Source organism: Bos grunniens, chromosome 2, assembly GCF_055505025.1.
Source record: "Bos grunniens cultivar Pamir isolate PY7600 chromosome 2, Bosgru_T2T1.0, whole genome shotgun sequence".
NCBI classification, from domain to species: Eukaryota; Metazoa; Chordata; class Mammalia; order Artiodactyla; family Bovidae; genus Bos; species Bos grunniens.
The window spans coordinates 93,059,848-93,072,949 of NC_141166.1; the positions used below are offsets into that span (position 1 = coordinate 93,059,848).

At 41.2% G+C, this 13,102-nt stretch overlaps 1 protein-coding gene across 9 annotated transcripts in view; it reads left to right on the forward strand.

Annotated features, from left to right (window-relative positions):
- Nucleotides 1–13,102, forward strand: part of FMNL2 (formin like 2) — a 332,826-nt gene that overhangs the window by 83,211 nt on the left and 236,513 nt on the right. The gene's annotated exons all lie outside the window — the stretch shown is intronic.

Below are 13,102 nucleotides of genomic sequence, written 5' to 3' on the forward strand. Positions count from 1 at the left end.
GTTAATTACTGTACCATGTTGTGTTCGTTTCTGCCACACAACTATGTGAATCAGCCTAGGTTTAACTTTTTGAGGTAATTCTGTGTTTAATTTTCCACAGCGGTTGTACCATATTCCCATCAGAAATCTACGAGGGTTCCAATTTTCCACATTCTTGCCAACACTTTGCATTTTTTTGATAATAACCATCCTAATGGGTGTGAAGTGGTCTGTCAGACAGAATCTCGTGGTTTTGGTTTGCATGTGTGCATCATTTTTAAAAGTTTCAGCAGAGCATGTGTGTTGTTTTGCATCCCTGCTTATTAATTTTTTTCTCATGTTTTGCCTTTAAATGACTTTTTCATTGCATTTTTCTGGGTCCACCTGGAAGTTACTTACCAGTTTTACCTAAAGAATTAGATTTTGAAGCAAGGACACAAACATGGCCTTCACTACAGAAAGGGAAAGGGAAGAGTTAAAACAGTGTGTAGCCACCCCTGAGAACCCCCCAGGGGGAAACTGAAGGGCTTCCTATGCCTGGTTTGGGCCTCTGGGCAACTTCACTAGTAATCTGCACTCTGCCTGCTGCAGAATATGGGAGGAAGTCTGCTTGCAAGAAGCAAATTCTTGGTGAGACAAAAATGGATTAGACCAGGGTAATACCAAGCAACAGAGACAGAACAAAAATCATCTAATTTATCATCCTTCCCCCCAAGGCTGAGAGGCTTTTAAGTAGTTTGGGAAAACTTTGAAGGGGGAGGGAAAACTTGAGAGTAATTTAAAAACTTGTCCCCTACAGGCCAGTTTGTTAAAAGACTGAATTTTACCAGAAGGTTAAGGCTGTGATTAAGCAAAGCCTTTGAAAAAGAATCTTAAAACACCCCATTAAGAGCGATGACAGAGTACGGTTACTAAACGCCAGAGTATTTAAATGAAGAATAGTGAAGCAAAAATGAGTTTTTTGTGCGAAGAGTAATTTGGTCTCCAAAAATTATAGAAACTTTCAGAAAGATACAGAGAATGCTTGTGAGAGGGAAGTGGAACTCTTTGTAGAGCTGAGTTTTAAAGAAATGTTTACTTCATTTGCAAACATTTCTAAGACCAAAGAGAAATATTACTTAAAATGCCCTTAGGAAAACACCCATATCATTTCTTACTACTTTTTAACCTGCAGTTGTGGGAAAGAAGCATCCATTTCTGAGTCATATCTGAAAGAACCAGCTCTTAATCAGGTTCCTACGAGACACTGGATAATACTTGTCCTACAAAGCGGAGGTGATGAGGATCACACCTTACACTGGGCGGCCATTGAGCACTAGTGGCGAATTCATCTGTGTTTCAGGAAGTAGCTGACCATTCACCTCTGAGTCTGAAAATTGCCAGATAGTCAACTCTGAGCTTCAGAGTCATTCCAGTTGATTATGTGGAGATGTGCAGACTAGAGCAAATAGTAGAATGAATTGGATGTGCCCGAGCAACTTTATCCATGTCTGTGTAATCACCTTCATGGTGGGGGTTGCGGGGGGTTACTTCCATGGTAACAGTGCCTCTGTAGAGATACTTAGAAACCCACTGGTGGAAAGAACTTGGTCGGGGTCTTCTCTGTTTCTCAGTTGTAGAGGCAGCATGAGACTGAGCTCAAAACTAGGCATAGGAGACCTAGGTTCCTGACACATTTTACCTATTGTTGGCCGAGATGCCTGGTGTTGGTTGCTTAATCTTTCTGCAAGGTTGGCCGGCTACTGTGGGATGCATCATGGATGTGGATCATTTTGGAACTGTAGAAAATGATAAGCGTTGTTGTTAGTAAGTCAAACAGTAAAACTGAAATGAAAGAATAACTGCTCTGTTCCACCCTGCCCTCATCAACTCATTTCCTCTTTTGGCATCACTAAGGGTTCTCTTGTCAGCGGGTGCAAAGCTCCCACTAAAGTTTTTAGCTCTGAAGACATCAGAGCTGAATGAATGACTTTGGAGTTGGAAAAATAAATTGTTGGCTTATTATGGACCTTATTGTGGTTTACCTAATTTCAATGCCAATAACATTAGGTACCAGCCATGAATTAATTCTCTTCTCTTTTTTTTGATGACGCTTTAAGCCCCACAGCCTTGTTGTGCTGTTTCCAGACAATTAATACTGTGCAGCCACATTGGGGCAACAAGTCAGTGCTAATGTGTCTGGGAGAATTGGGTGCAACTATGAAATTTAAGAGTCTGGCAAAGGCCTGGCAAAAAGGGGCTGAAGAAGTGACCACTTACTTTGTGATATTTACACACATGACCAGGAGTGCATGATTGGTCCATTCAAACTCTCTCAACTCTTCCTCATAGAATTTCCCCCAGATGCTATTCACAGCACCATGGATTCACCTAAAACTTCTAGAAATGTAAAAGAACTCAATTCTGTCGTGAACATGTCTTTCTGCTACCAAATCTCAGCTACCATGGAGTTCATTACCTTTTGTACAGGGAGATTACTTGGGAATAATGTTATAGAAATAGTGTAAGTATAGGTAAGTGGAATGGTTCAGTTGCCTTATTTTGTGTGATGATATCATTGTACATTTTATTATGTTTGTGTATAATTATAGTGAATGCTATTACTGTGTTACTCCGAGTGCCTATCACATTTAGAGGAATAAGCTTGAATTCAGGGGAAGTACTTTCATGTTGAGGCATGTGTTCTTAGTCACCAGGTGCTTAAGTTATTTTTGCGCTTGTGTGAAGCATTCTTCCCAGAATTCAAAAGCTTCCTAGGGCATCACTTGTTCCCATGTTTTGCCAGTTATTAAGTCATGGATAAAGGTGGAGGTCACACATGTTCGTGCTTTCCTGTGAAGAGGTACCAGGAACAGGGGTTTGCATCCTGCATTCAGATCCCAACTGGATTCAGAACTTTGATTTTCCATTAGTTTGACTAGATAGTTAACTTACATTGATTATTTAGTTGTCCCATTGCTTTTCTTTAAAAGACTGCTTGACTGAGGCCTAGTTTACATGTGATATGTTTTGATTTTAAAATGTGTTATGATTTTTAGTGGACTTGTCGTATTATGCCACTGTCAGTTCAGTTCAGTTGCTCAGTTGTGTCTGACTCTTTGTGACCCCATGAACCGCAGCACGCCAGGCCTCCCTGTCCATCACCAACTCCCAGAGTTCACTCAAACTCACGTCCATCAAGTCGGTGATGCCATCCAAACATCTCATCCTCTGTCGTCCCCTTCTCCTCCTGCCCTCAATCTTTCCCAGGATCAGGGTCTTTTCAAATGAGTCAGCTCTTCACATCAGGTGCCCAAAGTATGGGAGTTTCAGCTTCAACATCAGTCCTTCCAGTGAACACCCAGGACTGATCTCCTTTAGGATGCACTGGTTGGATCTCCTTGCAGTCCAAGGGACTCTCAAGAGTCTTCTCCAACACCACAGTTCAACAGCATCAATTCTTTGGCGCTCAGCTTTCTTCACAGTCCAACTTTGACATCCATACATGACCACTGGAAAAACCATAGCCTTGACTAGACGGACCTTTGTTGGCAAAGTAATGTCTCTGCTTTTGAATATGCTATCTAGTTTGGTCATAACATTCCTTCCAAGGAGTAAGCATCTTATAATTTCATGGCTGCAGTCACCATCTGCAGTGATTTTGGAGCCCCCCAAAATAAAGTCTGATACTGTTTCCACTTTTTCCCCATCTATTTCCTATGAAGTGATGGGACTGGATGCCATGATCTTCGTTTTCTGAATGTTGAGCTTTAAGCCAACGTTTTCACTCTCCTCTTTCACTTTCATCAAGAGGCTCTTTAGTTCTTCACTTTCTGCCATAAGGGTGGTGTCATCTGCATATCTGCGGTTATTGATATTTCTCCTGGCATCTTGATTCCAGCTTGTGCTTCTTCCAGCCTAGCATTTCTCATGATGTACTCTGCATATAAGTTAAATAAGCAGGGTGACAATATACAGCCTTGATGTATTCCTTTTCCTATTTGGAACCAGTCTGTTGTTCCATGTCCAGTTCTAACTGTTGCTTTCTGACTTGCATACAGGTTTCTCAAGAAGCAGGTTGGGTGGTCTGGTATTCCCATCTCTTGAAGAATTTTCCCCAGTTTATTGTGATCCACACAGTCAAAGGCTTTGGCATAGTCAATAAAGCAGAAGTAGATGTTTTTCTGGAACTCTCTTGCTTTTTCGATGATCCAGCGGATGTTGGCAATTTGATCTCTGGTTCTTCTGCCTTTTCTAAAACCAGCTTGAACATCTGGAAATTCACAGTTCATGTATTGCTGAAGCCTGGCTTGGAGAATTTTGAGCATTACTTTTTTAGTGTGTGAGATGAGTGCAATTGTGTGGTAGTTTGAGCATTCTTTGGCATTGCCTTTCTTTGGGATTGGAATGAAAACTGACCTTTTCCAGTCCTGTGGCCACTGCTGAGTTTTCCAAATTTGCTGACATTTTGAGTGCAGTACTTTAACAGCATCATCTTTTAGGATTTGAAATAGCTCAACTGGAATTCCATCACCTCCACTAGCTTTGTTCGTAGTGATGCTTTCTAAGGCCCACTTGACTTCACATTGCAGGATGTCTGGCTCTAGGTGAGTGATCACACCATCGTGATTATCTGGGTCATGAAGATCTTTTTTGTACAGTTCTTCTGTGTATTCTTGCCACCTCTTCTTGATATCTTCTGCTTCTGTTAGGTCCATACCATTTCTGTCCTTTATTGAGCCCATCTTTGCATGACATATTCCCTTGGTATCTCTGATTTTCTTGAAGAGATCTCTAGTCTTTCCCATTCTATTGTTTTTCTCTATTTCTTTGCATTGATCACTGAAGAAGGCTTTCTTATCTCTTCTTGCTATTCTTTGGAACTCTGCATTCAGGTGGGTATATCTTTCCTTTTCTCCTTTAATTTTTGCTTTTCTTCTTTTCACAGCTATTTGTAAGGCCTCCCCAGACAGCCATTTTGCTTTTTTGCATTTCTTTTTCTTGGGGATGGTCTTGATCCCTGTCTCCTGTACAGTGTCATGAACCTCTGTCCATAGTTCATCAGGTACTCTCTCTCTCTGATCTAGTCCCTTAAATCTATTTCTTACTTCCACTGTATAATCATAAGGGGTTTGATTTAGGTCATACCTGAATGGTCTAGTGGTTTTCCCCACTTTCTTCAATTTAAGTCTGAATTTGGCAATAAGGAGTTCATGATCTGAGCCACAGTCAGCTCCCTGTCTTGTTTTTGCTGACTGTATAGAGCTTCTCCATCTTTGGCTGCAAAGAATATAATCAATCTGATTTTGGTGTTGACCATCTGGTGATGTCCATATGGAGAGTCTTGTCTTGTGTTGTTGGAAGGGGGTGTTTGCTATGACCAGTGCATTTTCTTGGCAAAACTCTATTAGCCTTTACCCTGCTTCATTCTGTACTCCAAGGCCAAGTTTGCCTGTTACTCCATGTGTTTCTTGATTCCTGCTTTTGCATTCCAGTCACATAATGAAAAGGACATCTTTTTTGGGTGTTAGTTATAAAATGTCTTGTAGGTCTTCATAGAACCGTTCAGCTTCTTCAGCGTTGCTGGTCAGGGCATAGGCTTAGATTACCATGATATTGAATGGTTTGCCTTGGAAATGAACAGAAATGCCACTGTCACCACCATCTAATTTTAAAGCATTTCCATTGTGCTGAAAATAAATTTTGCTCCCATTATCTCAATTTTTAACTTCTCTTTTGTGGGACTCCTGTCTGATTTGAGCGCTTACCTGGTGGCTCAGATAGTAAAGATTCTGGCTATAATGCAGGATACCTGGGTTTGATCCCTGGGTGGAGAAAATCCCCTGAAGAAGGGAATGGCTACCCACTCTAGTATTCTTGCCTAGAGAATTCCATAGACAGAGGAGCCTGGTGGGCTACAGTCCACAGGGTTGCAAAGAGTTGGACACAGCTGAGTGACTAACACACACACCTCTGATATGAAAACCTGATCTATCAGGTATTCTAAAACTGAAAGAGGAAGAAACCATTTTTTGAAAAACGATTTTTCAGTTTTATTATACACTTAATACAGTGTTCTCTGTGTCAGGCACTGTTCTGAAGTGCCTTGTGAAAGTCAAATGCTTTGTGACGATCCACTTATTTATTCATTGATTCCTTATAACACTCTTATTATTTATATTTACTTATTTATATTTGTTATAATAACACTCGTATTATTTATATTTTACAAATGAGGAAACAGAAGTATAGAAAAGTTAAGTATCATCACAGTGCTAGTAATGGTGAAGTCAGGGATCAAAACATGTTGTTCTAAATATTTTGAAGCACCTGATGAGACCAGGAGTAGGAGGAGCAGGAGTCAGCCAGGATGCAGAGCATCAGAAAGAGTAAGCTAGTGCCCTCCAGGAAAGAGTCAAAACCTTTAGTAAACCCTGCTCTTTGATGCCTCAGTGTAAGGTATTGAAGAAGTCAGATAAATCCATCCCAGTGGTCTGTGCAGCACTGTTTATCACCTAGGATTCCTCACTTTATTCACTCTCCCTTTTACCTTGGTGTCATAGGGAGCGAAACCTGTTTTTATGGAGTTAACTTTGGCTTACAAACTGGACCCCAAAGAAGTAGGGCGTTGTGCTAGGGGTTCCTTACCCGAGAAGGGTGTGTGTTAGGTGATTGGAGGTAGGGTATGTTCTGGTCAAAAGGTCCTTAGTGAGAATCTGAGGCACCTGGCTTGGTGTGATCTGGGGGAAGAACTGGGCCCAGTCCATTGCCCTGTGTCCTGCCCTTGGTCTGGTCTCATCACCCTTCTCTTGCATATGGTTATGTTGTGACCTTTAGGGGTCTGCCCATTGACTTTGCTTACTCTGAAGCCTGGGACCCCTTCTTTGTTTAGGGGGTGATCTCTTGATCTCTCAGGGTACTAGATTTCTGGGGAGGCAAGCCCATAATGATAGTAGAGGAATTGAGTTCAGCTGCCTATCAGAAACAAAATGTTTGGAAATGGGAGAATCTGAAAAATGCCAACCCTGATAATAATTCCATTTTAGCCTCAAAGGGAAAACTGCCACTCTGGTTTTTACTTAGCATTCTCCTGTGTCTTCAGGGCACACAAAGGTTATGGAAGAATTGAGTAGTAGTATAAACAAGTAGAGCCCCCCTTCCTGGGTGTGTGTTCACATTTATGTTTAATAAATATTAATTGATTAGTGCATTCTGGTAGGAGAATTTGACCCTTTCTACTTAATCTGTAATGTACTTGGCATTCAATAGTTGCTTTTTGCTCATTTCAAATATACTGGCTTTGGGTTCTTTTTTTTTTTTTTTTTTGGTTAGCTGGAGCTACCATCTTTTCACTCTGTCAGGTATAGCCCTCATCTTGCTGTTGGCAGATTTTCATTGGTTGAGGGCATCTTAACTTATCAAAGATCACAAGGACATGCTCAAGAGGGAATCAGACAGTATGTGGAATGCAGGGTTATCTGTCAGAACTGTTGGAATGTATTGAAACTTGGAAAGCTGCTAAACTTGAAACTCCACTGCTTTTTTTCTTCCTGCACCAGCTCCTGTAGGTTTTTTGGGTTACATACTTGAAAAGCAAAATACGGATTTAGGACTCTACATCGATGAGAACATAGATAAGTAATTTCTGCCCATTAGTTTTATAAATTCAACAACAGGAACAACATTTGAACCCGTGTTGAGTCCTGGGTGCTGAGAATACCTGAAATGTAATAAAAATCCTTTTTCCCTGATCAGTGATTTATCAGTCTGACTTTTCTGTTCTTGTGTTGATCAGCTTCTTTCTTTCAAACTCATGAGCTAGGCATCAAACTTAGCCACATTTTGTAGAGATAAGTAACACTGATGATAACATGATTTAGAAGAGAGGCCTTTTTTCTTGTGGTTATGCAACCTCTGTCCTAAGACCATAGGAATCCATGGTATTGGCTCAGTGGCAGAGTCAGAACCGTCAAGCATTCTGAGCCTTTCTTATCTGGAAAAAAAAAAAAAAAATGAAGATAATTGGCCCTGTACTCTCCTTGTAGCTCTCAGAGGGTTTGTGTCTGTTCAAATCATATTTTGGTCCTACGTTTGCTAGAACCTTCGAGTCCTAGGTGTTGAGTCTTGGCCTGACCTGTGGAGCAGCAGAGCTGAGCTTTGGGAACCAGAAGAGGGACAATTCCGGAGTGTGATAGACACCTCTTTTTAGGGGATGGTGTGGTTTGGGTGATGATGGGAAGCTTTGTGGGAACTGTGGGCTGAAGTTTTAGCATTTGTTTGTCCCTCTGAGTTTGCATATGTATGAAATAGTTATTTCAGGGTTTGTGCCTTAGTTATTTAGAGGGACATTCTCTGATAAGTGGGCTTCCCTGATGGCTTAGACAGTAAAGAATCCATTGGCAATGTAGGAGACCTGTGTTCCATCCCAGGGTTGGGAAGATCCCTTGGAGAAGGGAATGACTACCCACTCCAGTATTCTTGCCTGGAGAATCCCATGGACAGAGGAGCCTGGTGGGTTACAGCCCATGAGATTGCAAAGAGTCAAACATGACTGAGTGACTAACACTCACTTTTCTCTGGTAGGTAGAATGGGTCAGGTGCCTGGCTGAAGATACTTTCTTGGTCTCTGCCCCTACACAGATGCAGTTTCGAGTAACACCAAAGGCCAATGCAGCATATGGGATTAAGTTTAACTCCCCCCTCCTTGAAGTGGGCTTTCTTTATCAGCTCTGAGATGCCTCCTAGATCATGCTGTTTAACCTGAAGAGCTATTACAGTGTCTTACTGTGCAGTTGCACTGCTGCTGCTGCTGCTAAGTCACTTCAGTCGTGTCCAACTCTGTGCGACCCCATAGATGGCAGCCCACCAGGCTCCCTTGTCCCTGGGATTCTCCAGGCAAAAACACTGGAGTGGGTTGCCATTTCCTTCTCCAATGCATGAAAGTGAAAAGTGAAAGTGAAGTCGCTCAGTCGTGTCCTACTCTTAGCGACCCCATGGACTGCAGCCTACCAGGCTCCTCTGTCCTAGCCGCCTCTATATTGCCCTGTGGTTTAAATGGGATGAAACTAAAGCACGGAGTATAGTTTCTGGTGCTTGGTAGTTCTGTAGATAAGTCCTCCTGCCACATTTCAACCCCAGATGGCCCTGTTTCTTGCTTCCTTTTGGTCTGTACAACTCAACTGCCTTCCTAAATGTGTTTAAAAACTTACATTTGTAAATTGTTTGCCCACATTTGTAGAGGTAAGGAAGCTCCCCATTTCTTTCTGTTTTCCATCCTGTCTGGTATAACATGCATGTCTCAGGGAACGTTGATCAAAGACTGCATTGGTGGTAGTGCCAAGTCTGTGATGTGTGTTCACTTTTAACCTCTCAGGCATCCTTTTTCTTTTTTTTCCCCCCTAGCTGTGATTTAGGAGAAAATTTTGAAGCTGAAAAGAACTTCAGTAAATCTTTAAGCACAGTGTGCTTATTTTATATATGTAGCCTAGTATGTTTAAGTTCGGAGAAGGCAATGGCACCCCACTCCAGTACTTTTGCCTGGAAAATCCCATGGACAGAGGAGCCTGGTAGGCTGCAGTCCATGGGGTCACTAGAGTCGGACATGACTGAGCGACTTCACTTTCACTTTTCACTTTCATGCATTGGAGAAGGAAATGGCAACCCACTCCAGTGTTCTTGCCTGGAGAATCCCAGGGACTGGGGAGCCTGGTGGGCTGCCGTCTATGGGATCGCACAGAGTCAGACACGACTGAAGCGACTTAGCAGCAGCAGCAGCAGCATGTTTAAGTTAGTTTTCCAAAGTACTGTGAGGAGTTTGTTGAAAGAAGCAATACAGTTTTCTGACTAAATTTTCTGGTGTTTCTTCATCCAAAAAAGTATAATATAGAGCTTTATTAAAAAGCTAAGGACACAGACCTGCGAGAGATGACTTTCTAGGTCAGAGCACCCTATGCTACTCCAGTGAAAGGGGGTGGAGATAGAGCTGTTTGATATCAAGTAACTGCAAAGAGCTTTACAGTTTGATCTCGTTCTGTGCTGTCGAGTAATGCTGAGTCAGACTTAATAAGGATTTCCAGTGTATGTATCAGAAATGTTGGTAAAATCCCCATAAATGATAGTTATGGAACATGTTACTTTATTATACAACATTTTCCCCCAAATTCTTGAATTCTTCCTTGGTTTAATTTCCAAACAGAAGCCAAAAGTAAAAATGATCCTACTTATGATTGTACTGATTATCCTGTTTATTTATAATGGAAATAAAATATTATATCCTATTATGCTAAAATCAATTAAGAGTTTAAGAGTCACATTTTCACCAGGGTTTTTGTGTGTGTGTGTGAAATTGTGCCCCCCTCCCTTGACATCTTGAATGGGGTTCTAGTTAGGGCATGTCTGGAACATTGGTAAGAGATACGAACCATTCCTTAGGTTAACATAAGTCAGGGTAGTGCCTTTTGTGGTTTTCCGTATGTTTCCAATGAATATTTCTTGACAGTTTCTAAATGACCCCCCACCCCCCTCTCCTTGAAATGAATGTTCCAAGAAACAAACTGTATAATCTTTGACTAGAACACATGGAGAGAGTTGTAAGGCTTTTTAACAGTTTTTGATTGGGGGAGTGTGACTTCACAGGTTGAGCGTAACTTCTGTTGGCTTTGGTTACATGTTGTGGCAGGTTTATGTTAGTGGTGCATCATTTCAAGGATGATGAGGTTTTTTTTTCACCCGCCTCATTGCTGACGTGTAAAATGATTAAATGTCATGGCATCTTAGTATATGGAGTTGGGAGATGAGGAAGAGAAGTTCAGTCTTTGAGGCCACAAGTGGTCCGTGAGCTGTGAGTTAAAGACTGTTTATTTTTGTAGTTGTCTGTGCAGAAACACCAGAATAGCTTTTGGCATTGGGAGCTATAGTCTGTCAAGGTGCTTCTGTATTTAGAAGGCATTTCTAAGCATCACTAGCAGCACAGACAAGCAGGTAGTGGGAAGAAACCTAAAAAGGTAACACCCCAATGGTGGTTGCTGTAGCATCTTAGTATCTTGTATTGCTTGTTTTATTCCTTTCTTCATTAGCTTTTAGCCCCAAAGACAAAGGCCATGTTCCTGGACCCTCTAAGTGCCCAAGAATCGTTTGTATAATTCTTGGAAATTTATCCCTCACTTCATCAGGTAATGGGATGATTACCTACTCAGCTTTAATGTGAAATATGTTATTTGATCATCAGTTGAGACACCATGGTTCTGATTTCATTGGTCTGAAGTGTGGGACTCAGGTATGGGGATTTTTAAAAAGCTCCCAAGATGATTCTTCTGGGCAGCTGAAGTTGAGGTGTATTTTTCTTAGAAAACACAAAGAGGTGTATAAAGTAGTGATCTATTTTACGTATGCTCACTATTGGATCATTTTAGAAAAGCTGTTTATGGCTTATTCCTATTGTTAGTCTGAACTACCATAAGGAAATCTACTTTAATGGTTAAGTTCATTACCTGTTCACATTTAGGGAAATATCTCTAAGATACCTAAAATTTTAAGCACAACTGACCCATCTGAAGAAACAAAAAATCAAGCACTTGCTTCTCCCCAGGCACACTCTTCATGCCTGGCCTCCAGGCCTCCGCCCTGCAGGGTCAGGTGCCTTAGGTAAGGCAGGCTTGTTGTTTACATCATGGAACCCCTCAGCGGGCCTTTCCTTACCCCTGGTCAGGGAGGATTGTGTCAGCCCGGTTTGTTTCTCCCGCTCCAGTGTTGGCATGATTGGAAATGCGTTAAATGATTCTGTTTAGGTTCCAAATAGCGTAAAATGAAAGCCAGTGCTCTAACCACTGACTCTGAAAATATGTGGATGGGGGGACTCGGCGCAGTGGGAGGCGGGGAGGGGTTTGGGGGAGACGGGGATATGATTTAAAATCATTTGTTTTACTTTCTAAAATTACCTTTCTTTCTCTCTTCTAATATAACATCTCTCTTAAAAAGGAGCTTAAAACTTCAATATGGGAAGGGAAGACACTTCAAAAGCATAGATAATGAAAAAGAAGACTTTTCCTCATTTGTGATGGCAGTTTCATTCCCCAGTATTTCCATTCCAGGTAGCCTGTGTGAAACTTTTTTGTAAATCCTGCCAGAATTGGGTATGTATTCAGGCAGGGGCCTAGGATTAGATACGTGGATTACATTTAGGTTACACTATGAATGACTCCTACCCCCGGCCCCCCACTCTGCTCTTTATGCAGAATAAGTATACACTGCCTTTAAAACACAACAAAATAGGTTCACACTCAATGTGTTGTGCTATCCTCTGTCTTTTCCATTTAACAGTATGTATAATGGCAACTTTGCCAATTGTTTTTAAATGGTGAAGTGTGTTGCCATATTGCCAAATCACCCTTTAAATGGTGGTATGCTGGGACCTCTCTGGTAGTCCCGTGGTTAAGAGTCCGCCTTCCAGTGCAAGGGATGTGAGTTCAATCCCTGGTTCGGGGCAAGCCCGCAAAACTAGAGAGAAGCCCGTGCCTCAGTGAAAAATCCTGCATGCTGTAACTAGGACCCATCATAGCCCAAAATAAAAATAAATAAATACGTTTTAAAAAGTGCTACTGATTTACGTTACCAACGGTGTAAATTTCTTTGTTTCCTTCCCCCTATTCTTTCCAACTTTGCATATTATCAAATGTTTGGCAATTGTTTGATAAAATTCTCCTTCCAAAAATGTTTTAAGTAATTATTCTACAGTTAAATAGATTTTTCATAACATTAAAAAAAATGTTTTAAGTGACTACTGTGACTACTACTGTGTATTCTCTGCTGGAAAAGAACAGTAAATCAGAAGCATATTTCCTGCTGTTATAGAAGCCTATGGTTTATTGAGAGGGAGGGACAGAAAAGTAAGCAAATCACAATTCACAATTACTTTATGCATAACTTTATCTTGGAAACAAAGGAGCAACTGTAGCAATCTGTGTAGTTTAATTTAAAGCTTAAAATGCTACATCAGTAGGCCTTATTGCTGCTTATGTTGCTGCGGTGTTTTTCTTACCTGTAGTATGTTTTCCATTTGATTTCTTCTTGCATCTTTTACGTAATCTCATCTCCAAATTTAAGAGCCTTTCCTTTCCCTCCAGATACATTGAATAAATAGCAGATA